The following is an 18,631-nucleotide window of genomic DNA, read 5'->3' as shown; positions in this document are numbered from 1 at the left end:
TGGGTAAATACCTACAACCGTGATAGTCCGCAGATTAACCAAGCAGCCAAAAAAAGTTGTGACCAATCATTCAATCGGATCCAGACATGACACCATTTGCCAAACACCGCCAATCAGGCGCGTCTACCATCATTTTTTGGCACTCGATACAACATAGAATGTCTCTCAACCACACCATAATCTCCTGCCTATTTCTGTTTTAGTTTTCTAATTACTCTGTGTAACAGCAGATGTAAATAAAGTCATAAACATATATGGATGACGCAGGTATGTAGTGATATGACAATGGTCTGCCAAACACACATAATTGATTGATGGGCTCTTCTTTTAATGGAATACAGTTATAAAAAGAAAAAGTATTTTGGGTACTTGTGTATTATCACGGCACCCCCGATATTTAGTCGCGCAATTTTTCATCGCATCGCATGCCATACACCCGATGCACTGCGATGCAATTTAAGCCCCCTATGCGACGTTTAATTGTATAAGCACCCTAATGGGTGCTTACAATGTTAAATGCACCCCCACGTCACCCCCCAGTATAAACGTGAACCCGAAGCGTAACTTTCATCACAACATAAAATGCATATAAATCCCAAACACAGTGGCGTATTTCTAATGGGTGCAATGGGACCCTGAGTCGCAGGGGGGCCCAAACCGCACACACTGCAGCATAGGTGCCGATTTATGTTTTTGCTGGTGGGTGCCCAAGCCAAAAATATAGGGGAGTGGCTTCAAGGGGAAGGGGCGTGGCCACAAAATAATACCAATACACAGCACAGTTGTCTTCAATATTCAAATTATTTTTACACATAACTTGTGGACCTGCAGCTGTTTCTCTATGATAACCGTACGTACCCTCATGCACGTGAATCCTGGGAAGATGCTTCTGTCAGCTCTGTTAATGGCGCTGGGCAGCATCTTTTATGCGGCAGCCGCCGGGTCACTAAAGAGCAGATGGAATACACTCTTCCCGGCATACTTTTTGCCAGGTGGCAGGTCCGGCGATGCGGGTGCTGCAGCTGCAAATTAGTAAGTTAATATGGCGGCCCAGCAGCGAGACTCGGGCCCATGGGTGCTCATCAATTTCCATGGGTGCTCGGGCCCTTGAGCACCCACAGAATCGGCACCTATGCACTGCAGCCATTCCTTTAATACTTACCCTCCGGAGTCCCATGATGAAAGCACCATTTTTTTTTAGCAGTTTGCGCATGCGCAGTAGTCTTAGTGCTCTGGTGCTCAGACTGTTCTGCGCTAGGCAGCTGGCGGGTACTGCTCACCGCAGAGAGGAGAGGCTGCACAGGAGGCACAGTGGTTTATCTGGCGGAGCTAAGCTCCAATGCAGGCTAACCAACCTATTCCACGCAAATGCTGGACTCTACAGGTTTCCTTGGGTGTTAAAACGCAGTCTCAGATTTCCTACTGAGTCTGTGAGGAAACATCCACCCTCTGATTCTTAGCATGTGGTGTTCCCCAACTGAGAGGTAAATTTATTAAGCCTGGTGAAGTGATAAAGTGGTAGGTGATACCACACCAACCAATCAGCTTCTAAGTTAGGAGCTGACTGGTTGCTGCGTAGTCACTGGCCACTTTATCACTTCACCAGACTTAATACATCTGCATGCTTGTCACCAGTCTCCACATACATACCGGCGTTTACGAACACTGTATGCATGAAGAATTCTGCAAAGGATGGCTCTTGCGGGAAGAGACGCCCTTTGCAATGACAGGACTTACATGTTTTAGACCCGGAGTCCTATCTGTGCATGCGCCTAGTGCCGCCAGGGATGCTGGAAGGGATTCGGTTGGAACCCTCATAGCAGAAAACTATGATAGAAGCCAATAGGCTTCTATGGGCAGCGCTGATTTTTAAATTGCATTGCCCACGGCATCCAAGCCCTGGAATGTGCATATAGGATCAGGGCCGTCTTTTCATATGGGCTTAGTGACACTTGCCCAGGGGCCCCAGGTGATAGCTGAGGATCCCCTTTTTCCAGGGATACCAGAATTTTTAAAATCGGCCCTGGGGTACTGGAGATATCCAACTTCAAAGCAGCAGTCCACATCCGACCTGTTAATTGCAATTCCCAGTAAGTTTTCTCAGGTTTTCTCTGACTCAGTTTTTCTGAGAGTATATTCCAAAAGATGGGACTCTCCCCTCTCTGTCGACACTAGCGCCTTGTCTCTATCATGCCCAGAACCAGAGATATCAGCCTTCCAGCAGCCGGTCCCTGCTCCAGCTCCAAACGTCTGGTGTACAGTTTTATATTTTTGTCAATGGATTGCTCTGGCTCCTGATCTCTGATCCCCAAGTTCCCAGCACCTCCTGAAAGTTGGGACTCTAGGTTTTTATACTATTGAAGGCTAAGAAATCTATATCCAGATAATGGAGATATCTGCAGTCAAACAAGCTGCATTCCACCGGAAAATTACGAATATTAAGCCCACTCCATTATCCAACCCTCCACTGCGTATAAAACACCCCTACCTCCCTGGAAGTCATTTACAAGGGACCCTTCTTTCAGCTCAGTGCCCCTTCCACACGTTAGTGTTCACCCTCCCACCACCTGTGCAGTAAAGGAGTAATTAGCAGAAGTTACTGCTCCAGGTCCTACATGTTGAGTGGAAGATAGAGCACCCCCTGCCACCCATGGGAGATCAAAGCTGCTGCTGATAGCACCCCCCACCCCTAGGAGGGGAGAATGGGTAAGGGCCCCAGTGCATTGCTTTGTCCAGGGGCCCACACTGCTGTTAAGACAGCCCTGTATAGGAGCTGCAGCCAAACCTCAGAAAACAGCATTTTTGGAGGTTTGGACGCATTTTTTCCTTTGATGCATCTTGCCCAGTATGTTGTAAAAATGAAAATCACAGTAAAATGTAAGGAAAAGGGGTAGCACCATTGTGTTTTCAAAGTAACTTGGGTGTGAGGGGGGAGTCAATAGGGTCCCCAACCATAATTCCACTAGTTCTGGGTCAATCAACATCAGGACCGGTTTCTCCAAATTCTCTTAAATATCAACATTGTGAACAAAGTTGATGGAGATATATAATGTGGACGGAGATAAAGTTCCAGCCAACCAGCTCCTAACTCCTGCAGGCTGTATTTGAAACATGAGCTAATTGGTCAGTACTTTATCTCTGTCCATCCAGAGGAAACCCTGGATGGGAATATACACACTGCACATAGTTAGGGCCATCTATCAGCATGGAACTCATAGTGCATTGTGATATCCTGAGTGGAGTCTATGGGCCGGATGCACCAAGCGTGAAAAAATAATAAAGTAGAGAGTGATAAATTGCCAGCCAATCAGCTCCTGACATTTTTCAAACCAAACCTGTAACATGGCAGTCAGGAGCTGATTGGCTGGTTGTTTATCACTCTCCACGTTATCACTTTTGAAACTTGATACATCTGGCTCATAATGTTTGTATTTGTTTAATAAACTGTTAAGGTTATATATAAACACTTTTATTATATTTGTATACTTATATAAAGATTTTTATTGTTCATAAATATTATATGGCAGCTAAAATAGCACACTGACATTTAAGGAAATATATTCTGTACTATAAAAATATATTTACTGTAACGAGACACAGGGTCAGTGTATTCTCTTGCCACTAAAAAGCCATTTGACAAGCTACAGTTTTACACCACGGTAATATAAAAAAAACAGAACATCCTTGTACCTCCCTCTCTGGTTCTATCTATTCCATTACTCCTCTCCTCCTGTGTCTCCATAGTTGCCTCCTTCTTTCAGTACACTTCACTTTGCAACCCAGTTCAGCATCAGCGAAAAACACATGGATCTGTGAAATTGCAGCGAATTCGCGTATTTTGGCGAATTTGCAGCATTTTTCGTCCATTTTTGCGTCAGTTTTCATCCATCCTGATTTGCCCCCCCCCCCCCAAAAAAAAGTTAAATATCGTCAGCAAAAATGGTTTAAAAAATGGGCAAATTGCCTAGAATTTAATACCAATCGGCAAATTATTGCCAATTTTTCTACTGGCCAGGATTAAATACCCAAACACTTATAAACCCCTCTCTTTTTCAGCTGCTATGACTAAGCTGCCTGCCTGTGTTCGCATGGGGATGTCTGGCATATTCCTGCATGCACAGAGCGTTTTCGTGGGTACGCCCAGGAAACGCTGGCCGTCACCCCCTCTCTTCTCCATCCCACCCTGCCTGTGCAAACTCCTCAGCCACTGTGCAAGTCCCCAAAGGTGTCCACAAAGTAGCCCAGCACATGCGCATATGTGATTTTGCTTATGCGCAGAGTGCAAACATCAGTCCGCAGTGTGAATACGCCAGGGACCATTCAGATAAGAATCAGGCCCTAAGTCCTGAATGGGCATTATTTTGAATATTACCTACTGATATTAGAGTTGCCAGAGGAGTAAGGAAACTGCTATTAGCATTGCCATAAAGCTATTTCACAGCTGTGGGCACAATCCACAAGATATTCTGTTACTATATTTAAAGATTTTTTTTTTTTTATGTTTTAGATCAGTGATGGCTAACCTTGACACTTCAGATGTTGTTGAACTACACATCCCAGCATGCCCTGCATCAGTTTCAGCATGGCTAAATAGTAAAAATGTAGCAGGGCATGCTGGTATGTGTAGTTCAACAACATCTGGAGTGTCAAGGTTATCCATCACTGTTTTAGATGGACTGGTTGGAATCCTTCCTTCAAAAGGAATCCTGCATTAAAAAATCTTTTTGATACATGAGAAAGTTATATTGAGCTTCTCCCAAATCCCATGAAAGATTAAATGCCCGATTTCTCCGCTGTACGGCCGCATGCAAACGCCGGGGCAGCGTTCTCCCGCTTGCTAGGCTGCAAAAAACAGTTATTGAAAAAAAAAAAAAACATTGCTGTCTAGGAAGTCTTGACACAAGCGAGGCAGGTCCAATTTACCAGGACCAGGAGCTACTGAGGAACTACAAATCTCAGCATATCCCAACAAACATAGGTAAGACATTGGTTGCTTAACCTAGTTGCCATTGCAAGGAAATGAAATTTTGTTATTGGACTTTTCATCTGACCTCAGCTTATAACAGCGTTTATTAAAATTAAACTGTTCCCCGTGGCAGGAAATGTTCATTTGTTTTCCTTAAACGTAACACTTTCTCCGCCCGGCTGCTCATTCATAACACATGAGATAGTGTTTCTGTAAATAGTTTAATGGCTTAGGGTGTATCATGTAGACTTTCTTTCCACACCACAAATTATCACTGGAAAACTTTTCCCACTTAATGAGGATTGATAGAAAATATAGATTCATTATGTATCAGACGGGAGAAGCTGGGGAATAAATACTATATCTTTATGTGACTATCACCAAAAGGCATAATATAAAAACATTGACATTATCCATGAACCATTGAAAAATTTTATAAAATATATCATAAAAAACTTTTTCCGAAATTATCCATTTGGATTGATATAATTTGTCCGTTCTCCAATAAAGGAACTCTATGAGATATTCCAGCCCATTTAGATCAGAAGGTGACTCACCTACGGTGGAACTAAAAAGATTTTTTCTCCCACCTTTATGAACATCTGATAGCACATTACCCCTGAAGAAGTTGAGGTGATGAAACGCGTTGGGTGTCTGTTTCCTGGTTATTGAACAAGTTCAACCGTGTCAAACAAATGAAAATCTTTTATAGTTTTTTATGATATATTTTATTACGTTTTCCAATTGTTCCATAAATGTTTGAAAGAATTATCGTTATTTGAACCTGTTGGTGGTGGCATAGGACAGAGGCGCACTCTATCCATTCTTCTAACCATTTCTCCCTATTTCCCCCACTAACAGGGGGTTAGATAGAGTAGCTGCCAAACATTTGAATAAGCGCATTGAAAGGGTTTATTGTTGTACTGGGCACTTGGGCGGAGGGAAACATTTCACAAGACTTAATACAACTGACCAGGAGCTTAGTAGCCCTGGCAAAAGTGATTATCGCTAGACAGTGGCTTGCAGCTAAGGGCCCAGAAAATGCGGAATGGGTAAATTTAGTTAATTATACATACGGGCATGAGAAATTTATATATGCCTCACAGGGGGAAATTACAGAAACTCCAAGGTATATGGAGATATTGGTACAGCTCTCCCTACTATAAAGTGACTAATGGTAGTATATTGTAAGAAGCATTAAAATGGGGGGAAGGTATATAAAGTGTTAAGTAGAAGCACGTGTGGAGTGACATCAGATCTACGGCATAGATTAAGAATGATTCACGTAATTTATTGAATGTATAATAGATGTATGATTGGAATACATCTTAAAAATATAGACACTAAATAATAATAATAATTATATAAAAAAAAATTTGGAATACATTGTGGGAAACACTAATTAAGATCCTCGAAATTTGCACTATATATAATAATGCCGAATTAAAAGCACAAAAGAAATATTTGAATATGCTGAAGGTGTATACACATTGGTTAATTCTATATGCATACTGTGAGTTAAAAAAGGGAGAGCTGTAACATATCATAAGTTTGGTACCTAGTGGAGTCTTCATGTGTTTAATTATGTGCCAATTGTGGGATAAAATTTGCTGGAAGAAGTAGGGGTTACGGAAACAGACAGAGAGGGTAGGGTTAGCGGCGGTCATCGATCTGGGGGGGGGGGGGGGGGGAGGAAAGGCAGGAACATGTATGTTATGTTGTTTTTTCTGTGTTCTTATGTCATGTATGTGGAATTATATATATACTTATTGTAGTATCTGAAATTGATGTATGGTAAATGTTGTGAAATTATAAATAAAGACTCAAAAAAAAAAAAGAGTTTATTGTCCGATTATCCAGGAACCGTTTGGGAAAACTTGTGTCAGATGGTTTGTGAAGCCCAGTCTCACCCCAGGGAAAATGATGCAGATAAGAGGAGTTGGAAGCAGGAGGGGCTGCCCTATTTGCAATTGTGTTATTATTGTTTTGTAACACACATTAAGACAATGCTGCTAAATTTATAACCTCATACAAATATTGGCCGACTGATCACATTCCAATCTTAACTTTCAATCATATCTTTTACAGATAGGATTAAACATTGTGGAAATAAAAGTACCCACATAAATGATATGTAAATGGTTATATTGTTTTCTAAGAAAAATATTCTCCTGGTGTTAATCACATTTAAACTGATTTAAGAAATGATTACAATGAAGATAAAAAAAAAACAAAGCTTATGAGGTTCTAGTGTACTAGTTGAATATTGTAGAACAATTCAAGCCATCATTGGTATTAATAAAAAATACATATAAAATGTCTGTCACAATCTGGGGTATTAAAAAGACTTATTTACTGTCGTGGTGGGATCTCCTGGTTCTCACTGCTCGCATGAGGCTCAGAGATTGCCTCTTTGTCTTCATTACCAGTGAGCACGGAGGACTGTCCATGCTGCCACTGTAATGCACACCCTCAGAATCAAGTGGTCCCCAGACACTGATCTTTACAGCATTCTGCTCACTCTGCATCTCTCCAGGGTTCAGGCCTATGTCCAACAAACCAGTTCCCTCCAAAATTCATGGGTGCAGCCATCTTGGCAGAGGCAAATTTTCCACAAGGCAACCTAGGCGCCTGCCTAGGGCCCAGTAGGTTCAAAGGGGCCTTATAATGATGTCCTGACCATCCAAAATGTTCCCAGAGGAGCATTGCGTTACTTCCTCCTGACGTCATTACATCACAGTCCATTTGATGTTCTTTCATAAGATAAAAATATTTGTACAAGAAATTGTTTCATCCACTGTATGCAGTCAGTTTACCTCAAATGTGACACAAGTAATAAGCCTACTTCTAAAAGATCTAGACCCATATTTATTCACAATGCTGATTTTCACACAGCTGAGCACTTACTTGTAGACTGTGAAAACACCAAGGTACTCGATCGATGCCAGCTATCAGCCAACACAAATATAGTGCTATAGATTTTTTGACGAGGGCCCTATCTTTACATCTGCCCCTGCATCTTGCAAAACAGTCACCTGATCGTCACACAGCCAATCCTGTATCTTTTCTTTTGTCAACTGACCTCTGTATCCAATCATATTGCAATGACACCTATAATGGGAGCTACCAGGCCATTCCCAAATGGCCAGTGCAAAGATGTCAACAATCCAGCTACGTGGTTCATGTAAAGCTCCTTTACGGCAACTTTTGTTCATCTTGCTGCACCGTCTGGCTCCATAGGTTAAAGCTGATATACTGTATAAAGTATCCATTAGCCCCTGCCGATATATACAAAGTCTCCATCAGCTCTGGCCGATATTTAGTCTCCATTAGCACCAGACGATATCCAAAGTCTCCATTAATATCAGGTGATATCCAGTCTCCATCAGTTCCAGATTATATCCAAAAGTATCCCTTGGTTCCAGCCAATACTCTAAAAGTCCCAGTCTATATGACTACTCTACATCTCAGCGTTGCTAGATCGCTCAGGACACCGCACTGTACAGCAATCTGTCAGGGCCAGTGTTCTCCAGGGAGAACACTGTTAATCCGACTAGATTCATCATGCATGATCTATATTGCCCGGCGATAGCGATGCACAGGAACGTGTATCGCTATTGCCACTACACGGAATGATGTACAGTAGGGTAATTTTCTAAACAATCTAGTCAAATAAAGTCAGATCTCTTAGAAAATGACACAAAATTGCTTCATGTGTAAGTCTCATAAGCCTCCACATTTCCTCTTCCCTTCAGCCGATCACGCCCCAGTTTCTCACGCCAACCCAGACCAAACCAAACCCTCAGGCGTGACGCCTGAGGGTTTGGTTTGGTCTGGGTTGGCGTGAGAAACGACTTGAAATTACTTTATTGCATGTTTCAAATAACTGTATGTAAAGAGATTCTCAGTCTCTAGTGCAATTTATGTATTTTATAATGTATATGTCCAGTGACATTTTTTTTTATTGATATTATTCATAATTTGAATTATTGACAATATATGATCTAGTGCATTTTGTTTTAGCCTTTACGAGATTAGCCAGTCTCCAATCAGTAGCAGCAGAGCACTTGACCTTCTACATTCTGTGTGCACGCCCTTGTCTCCATTTTATCAGAACAGAGAAATCTTTCTACTCCCACAAAAGATCAGCACCAGAAAGGACTCAAATAAAATATGTATAAGCACGGTTTTCTTGAACTGTATTCTAATTCGATGACAAGTGATGGGATTGGGATATGTCTGTACAGAAATGCATTTATTTCTCAGAAAAACAATACAAGAAAATAGTCATGTCTATAGTGTAAAAACAGATATTCTGAAGTTAGGGGTGACAGAAGACTCACCGACAGTTGGGATTCCAATGGTCATTTTTCCTACATACCGACAGTTGGAATCCAGACTAAAGCTGGCCATAAATCTACAGAGTGGTTGTCAGATCTGGCTGGTTGGAACAAAAACCTGGTAGTATCTGAATGACAGTTTATGGCAGCATTCCAAAGCAAATAGTCAACTGTCATTTGCTCTCTTCCATTACCTGGTTTTTGTTCCAACCAGCCAGATCTGACAATAAATCTGTAGATGTATGGCCAGCTTTACACGGGCTGATTTAACAATAGAATAGGTGGCGAGTGCAGCTTGCCACCAACCCCGAAGGATGGTGAATGCATTTACTTCCCTGTCGGGCTCCTGACAGCCGGAGAAATGCCTGTCGGATTTCCGACTGTTGGAGAGTTATACCATACCTAATTTTAGTTTACATAAACTATATATGTAGTGATCAGCCTTTAGTATCCTTACTCAAAGTCTCCCTTTATGGCTGCTGTAAAACAACTAGAATAAACCTATTTTAACATTAACTTTTTGAGGCTTTTGAGCAGTCACTGGGCAACAACAGTTAGCTGAAAACGATTAGGGTCCATTTGCTTAAGCTTTTAAAGAGATAAAGTGACGATGACATAGCAACCAAGCAGATTCTGTCTATCATTGAATCCAAGAAAATTATAGAAAGAATCTGATTGGTTGCTATGGGAAATATCACCTCTTTTCATTTTTAGAAGCTTTAGTAAATTTACCCCTAAGTGCCCAACCCTGCTCCGTGATCACCCACCATGCCTGTATTTGCAGCCCCCAAGCTCCTCCTTGCTGTGCTATCTTGTTGGTTATAACTTGTAATACTTGTTTAAATGGCTTGTTGATAGAATACAGATAGGGATTATCTTCATTGATTAAATGTAAAGCTGAGCATGCAGATCACATGACCCATCGAACGAGCGATCGTATGTCCTATAAAACACATACAATCTGCTTCCAACCGCAAGCCACCCTGGCTGATCATACGTGTAGCACATATGGTCAACTGAGCGACCTCTTGACCCGTGGGACCACACATAGCATGAAATACCACACGATGTGCACACAATCGATCGCATGACCCGTCGAAATTGGGTGTTCTGGCCCGATATCGTTCTGATGTACTATGGCCAGCTTAAAACTTTCTACAGAGAAAATTCCACCCATTTAAATGTTATAAATGGTCGACAGTGGGAAGGTCGACACCTTTAAATGGTCGATATACTCAAGGTTGACATTGACAGACGGTCGACACAAGCAAAAGGTCGACATAGACCAGAAAGTGAAAGGGCGCACAATGAAATCATTAGCACTTCACTTCACTTTTCCCTTTGATGTATTTGGAGTATAATTTGCTAATGAGGTTCCCATTATTATATAAGAATGTGATCTTGACCAAATGTCATTATGTATCTATATGACTGCACAGAAATAAGAACACACAGCACTGAAGTTTGATTCCTACCATGGCCCTAACTGTGTGGAGCTTGTATATTCTCCCCGTGCTTGCGTGGGTTTCCTCCGGGTGCTCCGGTTTCCTCCCATAATCCAAAAATATACAGGTAGGGTAATTGGCTCCCAACAAAATGAACCCTAGAATTGATGTGCACGCGTGTACATGTGGTAGGGAATATAGATTGTAAGCTCCACTGGGGCAGGGACTGATGTGAATGTTCAAATATTCTCTGCAAAGCGCTGCGGAATATGTGTGCGCTATATAAATAACTGGTAATAAATAAATATCTTAGAATAACGATATCACCAAATGGAATTTTGCAAAATTTTAATAAGATTCTACATTAAGTCAACAAACACAACAATTGGCAACAGTCCAAGTTCCAACACCTTTTTATTCAACAATCTGGTAATTGTTTGCCAATGAGTGCATTCATTAGCCTGATTCCATTGGCCAACAAAGGTCTTTTTGTTTTTTTTCCCCTTTGAATTAAGGCTTTTTAGTAAACCTTACCATCAAAAAACAAATAAATGCTTGCAAGAAGCCTGAGCCGCATACACACACACACACACACACACACACACACACACACACACAATACTATATAGAAACCACATAAAAAGACAGTAAAACGCCTGATATAGAACCAGTTATTCTCCTTTATATGTCCAGTCCTATCTCACCTGCACACGCACACGCACACGTAAGGTGCTCATGCATGGAACGATTCTGCTTCGCGAGTCTACTTTTTGAACCAGATTGCATTGCATCTAGTGCAAAACGCACGCTACTTTAGCACATCGCATGCGTTATGAACTAGATGCAATGCGATCTACAGTAGTTTAAAACGTACGGTGCATTTCGCACCATTTGTATGTGATGCCAATTAGCCCACAAGTATAATTTGCCCATATAATTTCTTTCCATCCGGGCAGAATCCTGCTGATTTCATTACATTTTATTTTTAAACTGATGTGAAACAGCTATTTGATATATGTTATTTCAGAAAGAATTATTGGGATCAGACATAAAAGTAATGAATTCATATTTTGGATTCGTACCCTATGCCATGGGGTTTGGTGTAGAGTGGCTACTATGCCACTTGGCGTAGCATTTCTGATATAAACTTGCACTATACATACCTGTAACAGTTAACCCACACAACCATGCTTTATTCTGCCAATGACACCTGTCTGCATCTGGATGGATGGAAAGATGCACCTTAAATGTACAGTAAGTGCGTGTTTGCAAAATGATACCGTGATAGATGGGGAAAAGAAGCATTTGCCAGGGAAAGCCTTACTATCATGGGTGGTCAGGAGTCTATGGTTGCTTGTATTAGTAACCGGTTGTGATTGGCTATTTCAAAGGCTCTGTTTACACCGGGATGCAGTCAATTTCCCGGCGGTCAGAAATCCCGACCGCCGAAATCCCGAAACTTTCTCCCTCCGTGGGTATCCACGACACCCATAGAGGGAGAATAAATTAGCGTGACGAGCGTAGTGAGGCACCGAGCCCGCAAGGGGGAGCGCTCCACGTCCCCCCCTTGTCGGGATTTTGGCGGTCGGGATTCCAGCATCGGGAGTTTGAACGTCGGGATTCCATACCGAATCCGTTTACACCGATAGGTGCTTTCTTCGACACTCAGGCATTTAATATGCTTTTGGAGAATGCGCTTAAGCACATTATTAGATTTCCTTCTGAGGTATTGTGGAGACTTTCTAGTTTAATGGACACCTAATACAGAATGTGCTTGTGCCACATAAAACAAAAAGATTACAACATGGGCAGAAATATGTAGAGTCACATATATCCAATTCTGCATCACCTCCCGCGTCTGTCTTGCTCTGTGCATGCATACAAGCCCTACAGTATTTTGTTTTATGTATGATCAGCATTGGACTTGGTTGCAGGATAGCACCTTGGCACATTTCCCAACAACAACAGATAACTAAATGTATTATACTTCACTTAATAAAGAACAGGACACAACATGCCCATATGCTACGTGAATAGCATTTTGTAGAAGCAGGAAGTTCCTTAAGTTACGACTCATTCAAGAAACACCAAGTTATTACCTGGTAATGGGTTTTCCTCTACTCCACCATGGCAGCCCTCACTCATGGGTTCCTCCCTACTGGGTAGTGCAATCGGAAAGGAAAGAAAGACACCAGCCTCCATAAAAGGGCTCCTCCTCCTTCCTCCTGTGTCTTTAAATTCTCCAGCTAAAAAACATAACCGGTTAGTACACAACACATAAATAACAGTCAGTGAGGGTCGGGAATATATGCTGCCATGGTGGAGTAGAGGAAAACCCATTACCAGGTAATAACTTGGTGTTTCCTCTACCTCCCCCATGGCAGCCCTCACTCATGGGTCGTACCCAAGCAGTACACCAACACAGGGGGGGTTAATACTCACGTAACTAAATATTAGCCTGCTTTGGCCAAATAATTAAATAATAATTTTCCTTCAACTTTTTTTTTTTTTTCACAAGACTGCCGCACTCAGGATTCTTCTCCCAAATTTGGCATCTGCTGATGACATCACATCGACTCTGTAATGCCTTGTGAAGGTATGCACTGACGACCACCCTGCCGCTTTGCATAGTTCCAAGACTGAGGCGGATTCTTTCTCCGCCCAGGATGAGGCGACCGACCTTGTGGAGTGAGCTTTGAGTCCTTCAGGCGGTACCGCTCCTCTTATTTGATACGCCTTTAAAATACACTCTCTGATCCACCTTGATAGTGTTTGCTTGGACGCCGCCTGACCTTTTCTGTGCCCTTCCATCAGTATAAACAGATTTCTTGCTTGCCGCACATCTGCTGACCTATGTTTGTACACTTTCAGGGCTCTGACAACGTCCAGCGCATGAAGACGCTCCTCCTTGCTGTTCGATGGGTTGGAACAAAAGGACGGGAGCACGATCTCCTGATTTACATGAAATTCTGATGCGACTTTCGGCACAAACTGTGGATTTGTTCTTAAGGTTACTTTATCTTCATAAAAATTCAAATAAGGTTCATCTATCCATAGTGCCTGCAACTCTGAGACCCTGCGGGCTGAAGTTATGGCCACCAAGAATAGCACTTTCCAAGATAGTAACTTGAGCGGTATCTCCTGTATTGGTTCGAAGGGGTCTTCCATGAGGACACCCAGCACTAAGTTTAAATCCCATGGAGATAACGGATTTCTGACCCTTAGTTTCAGTCTTTTCACTGCTTGCATGAACCGGCGCACATCCCTGTTGTTTGCCACGTCCCAGTCTAGCATAGAGGCTAGTGCTGATATCTGCACCTTTAGGGTACTAGCTGAGAGCCCCATCTGTAGGCCTTTCTGTAGGAAGCTCAATATCGTTGCCACCAACTTCGGGTCTTTCTGCTCGCTTCTTGCCCAATACACGTACCTTTTCCACATTCGATAGTATGTCTTCATTGTGGAGGTTTTCCTGGCTTGAAGCAGTGTCCCGATAACTTCCTTGTCGAATCCTTTTGCCTCTAATGCCTTGGTCTCAGTAACCAGGCCGTCAGGTTCCAAGACGGGGGTTGTGCCCTTGTTACTTGTCCCTGCGATAGCAAGTCTGGAATTGCTGGCAGCTTCCATGGCCCGTCTACTGCTAGTCTGCACACCGTGCTGAACCATGGCCTCCTGGGCCAGTAGGGAAGAATCGCTATGACTTGTACATTCTCCCTTTGAATTTTCTTTAGCAGTCTTGGGATTACCGGGATTGGAGGAAAGACGTATGCCGTGTCCATGTCCCAAATTGCTGTCAGGGCGTCGACTTGAGCGGCCTGGAGCTCCCGGAACCTTGAAAAGTAGACTGGTACTTTCCTGTTTACTTCTGTTGCCATCAAATCTACTTGTGGCCTGCCCCATTTTCTTGCTAGGCTGTCGAAGACTGTGCTGTTGAGGGCCCACTCGCCTGGCCGGCATTTCTCTCTGCTCAGCCGATCTGCTATCACATTGTCCTTGCCTGCAAGGAATACTGCCGAGATGTCTACCACCCTGGTTTCTGCCCACTCGATAATCTTGAAGAGTTGTTCTAGTAGCGCCCTGCTTTTCGTGCCCCCTTGATGATTTATATAGGACACCACCGCCTGATTGTCCGATCTTATCACCAGTTCTCTGTCCTGCGCTTGACCTTGAAAGTGAGCGCATGCCCGATACACCGCCTTCATCTCTCTCAGGTCGGAGTGAGAAGCTCTCCATTCTCCCGACCAATGACCTTGAGCTATTTGGCCGGCACATGTTGCCCCCCAGCCGTACTGGCTGGCGTCTGTCGTGATCACCACCTGTTCTCTGATGGCAAAGCTTCTTCCTCGTACTAGACGTTCCGTATCGGACCACCAATCCAAATCTTTCTTGGCGGCTTTTGACAGTGTTATCCGCTGACTTAATTCCTTGCTGTCTTTGTCCCACTGTAATAGGAAGCAGGCCTGGAGCTTTCGCATGTGAAACCGGGACCATGGTATTGTTTCTAGGGCTGCTGACATGAGCCCCAAGGTTTCCATGCAGTCCCGAGATGAGACCACTGTCCTTTTTCTCATCCACTCTACTTTTCCCAACAGCTTGTTTCTCCTTGCTTCTGTCAGGGATACCCTCCTGTCTTGTGTATTTAAGATTACTCCCAAATACTGAATTTTTTGAGTCGGGGTGAGATGACTTTTTTTCTCGTTTATGAGCCACCCATGGTATTTCAGGCAGTTTACTACTTCCGCCGTGTGCTGAATTAGAAGATCCTCTGATTCTGCCACAACCAGGATATCGTCCAGATAAGGGTACAGCCTTATCCCCTTTCTTCTTAGCCATGCTATTATGACCACCAGCACCTTGGTGAACGTTCTGGGTGACGTTGCTAGTCCGAAGGGAAGCGCATTGAACTGATAGGTGACCCCTTGTATTCTGAACCTCAGAAACTTCCGATGCCCTTCGAAGATCGGGACGTGAAGATAGGCGTCCTTGAGGTCTATTGAAGACATGAAGTCGTTTTGACTGAGATCCAGTATAACCGATTTTATTGACTCCATCCTGAACGACTTTATCCTTATAAATTTGTTCAGTCTGCGTAAATCTAGGATTGTTCGAAACCCTCCTGTGGCCTTCCTCACCACAAAGAATCGGGAAAACCATCCCTGAAACTGTTGTGATTTTGCCACTACGCTGACCACCTCTTGGTCTAGCATCTCCTTTAAGCTGGATAACAGCGCTCTCCTCTCTTCCAAATTCTCTGGAATGGGAGACTGAACCAGGAATTCTCCTGGTTTCCTTAAAAAGTCTATTTTGTAGCCTGAGCGGACTACTTCTAGAACCCACTCGTCCGATGTGGATTCCCGCCAGGCGCTTTGGAACTTCAGCAACCTGGCTCCCACTTTTTGTGGGTTGGCGTCATTGGGGGTCTTTTTTGGAGGAGAACCTGCTCTCTTTGTTCCCTTGGCCTCGAAAATTGGCCCTGGAAACCCAAGATCCCCTCCTATACGGCCTTCCTGGCCTATAAGCCCGTGACTCTCTAAACTCCTGCTGGTATCTGTTGAACCTTGGAGGCGGAGTCTTCTTAGCCGTTTTGTCTTGGGGTAGCCATACTGATTTTCCCCCCGAAATTTTGGACACTAAATCATCCAATTGTTTCCCAAAAAGATAGTCCCCTTGGAAAGGCATTGATAACAGTCTATTCTTAGACTGTACGTCTGCTGCCCACGGTTTTAGCCAGAGGGCTCTTCTGGTGGCAGCCGCTGTAGCTCCGGCCCTTGCCGCCAGGCGCACAGAGTCTAATGATGCTTCGCATAGAAACTCAACTGCAAGTTGCACATCCTGCACCATTTTTAGCAACTCAGATCTCTTGAGGCCATCCAGCATGTCACTTTCAAGTTGCTGGCACCATCCTCTCAGCACCCTTGATGTCACTGCCATAGCCGCCGCCGGCTTCAAAGCGGTGCCTGCCACCAACTGTTGTTTTCTAAGGCCCAACTCGATCTTTCTTTCCATTGGGTCTTTGAAAATATTGGCCTCTTCAAGGGGCAATGTGGTTTTTCTGGACAACCTTGCTACAGCTGCGTCCACTTTTGGTGGCACCTCCCAGGATGCCACCTGCTGTTTATCAAACGGGTACATTTTACTGACTCTGCTTGATGTCACCACCCGTCTATCCGGATGTTTCCACTCCTCTGAAATCACCTCTTTCAGGGTATTGGACAGGGGAAACACCTTCCCTTTGCGCTTTTTGTCCTTAAACAACATTTCCTGTAGACTGAGATCCTCTTGCGGATCATCGATATTTAATGATTTATATATCAAATTCAGAAGATTATCGATCATATCGGGGTTAACCTCAGCCTCCATTTTATCCTGGCTAGGCTCCTCATCCCCTTGATCCAGATCAAACTCTGGTATCACTGCACTGGTAGATTGCCGGACTGAGTCATCAGAGTCCTCACTGGCAATAATATGCTTTCTTTTGGATGATTTCTTCTCCACATCTGCCTTAGCCACAAATTTCTCTGCTAATGCAGCAGTTAACATCTCTACCAAGCCTGCCATTTGAGCTGGCTGCAGTTGGGGGGCCTTACAACCGTCACAAAGTATGCCGACATGCTTTTGAGGTAACCCCTTTTCACATGCTGCACATTTATCCAAATGTGGCTTTTTATGCTTAGATCTGCTCTCCTTATCCTTGCTGGTCTCTGACCTAAAAAAGCAAAATAATTCACTAAATAAGCTATCCAAACTAGCCCTAGTACAGGTGGACACATATGGCAGCAACAGCTTACCCTGACTTCCTCACATTCCTCTCTTCCTCCATGGCAGCAGCGCACAGTCACTGAACAAACACTGACAATCTAGCAGAAACAAATAGGGAAGTGTCAGACTCCCATACATTGAGACATAGCCTAATTGAGGAGGCTGTGTAGCAGCGCGCGCCTCCGGCGCCTTACCCGGTAGTCGTGAGACCTCAGATCCTGTGACGATCCCCGCACTGACTCCCGTGTCCTGCTGCAGGCGCCGGCTAATGTACGCTTCCGCTCGCGGCGGAAACGCGTCACTCGCCGGCGCCGCGCACGCTGCCACGCGCTGCCGCCGACGTCCGCCCGCTCTGTGCAATGCACGCGGGCCAGGCAGTGACGCGGCAACGCTATCCCGCGCCGCCCTACGCGTCACTCCTGCGGACGCCACCGCTTGTAGCTGCCCCCGGAGGGGACCGCATGCGGCCACGAATCCGTCTCCAGAATAACGGGGAGACCTGGTCATCTGCAAGGGGTAAGAACCGCCGCAGAGACCCCCAGGAAGCCTTCACTCAGCTAGCCAGTGTCCACCTCCTACCTGCACTTACCCGGAAAGGAAAAAAAGACACAGGAGGAAGGAGGAGGAGCCCTTTTATGGAGGCTGGTGTCTTTCTTTCCTTTCCGATTGCACTACCCAGTAGGGAGGAACCCATGAGTGAGGGCTGCCATGGGGGAGGTAGAGGAAAGTGTGGTTAACAGAGCAAACATTTGGGAGAGTATTTACAAGAGAGACAGGAACAAGTGCAGGTCAGGACAAGAATGGGGACTTGGACTCTGTAAACCCTCACGCAGGGGTTGTTTGGGGAGTGGGAGAAGAGGGTCCTGGCGCACATAAATAACAGAGTGGCGTTTGACTGTTCAATAGGAGGCCAGAGCCACAGTGGTCTAGACAGGATGAGATAAGAACATGAATATTTTTAAGGTTCTCATGCTTTAGGAAGAGCTACATCTAAGACTCCCAACCCCCCTATAGATGTAACAGAGCACATAATATTATCACATGGCCCGGCAGAGCATGTGACATCACACAGATGGCGAGGGCCTGCACACTGGATAGATAAATGTATTGATGCAGAACAGGAG

This window comes from Crinia signifera, chromosome 4 (assembly GCF_055691185.1).
Source record: "Crinia signifera chromosome 4, ASM5569118v1, whole genome shotgun sequence".
NCBI classification, from domain to species: domain Eukaryota; kingdom Metazoa; phylum Chordata; class Amphibia; order Anura; family Myobatrachidae; genus Crinia; species Crinia signifera.
The sequence above is the reverse complement of the archived record's forward strand: the minus strand, read 5'-3'. Positions refer to the sequence as shown.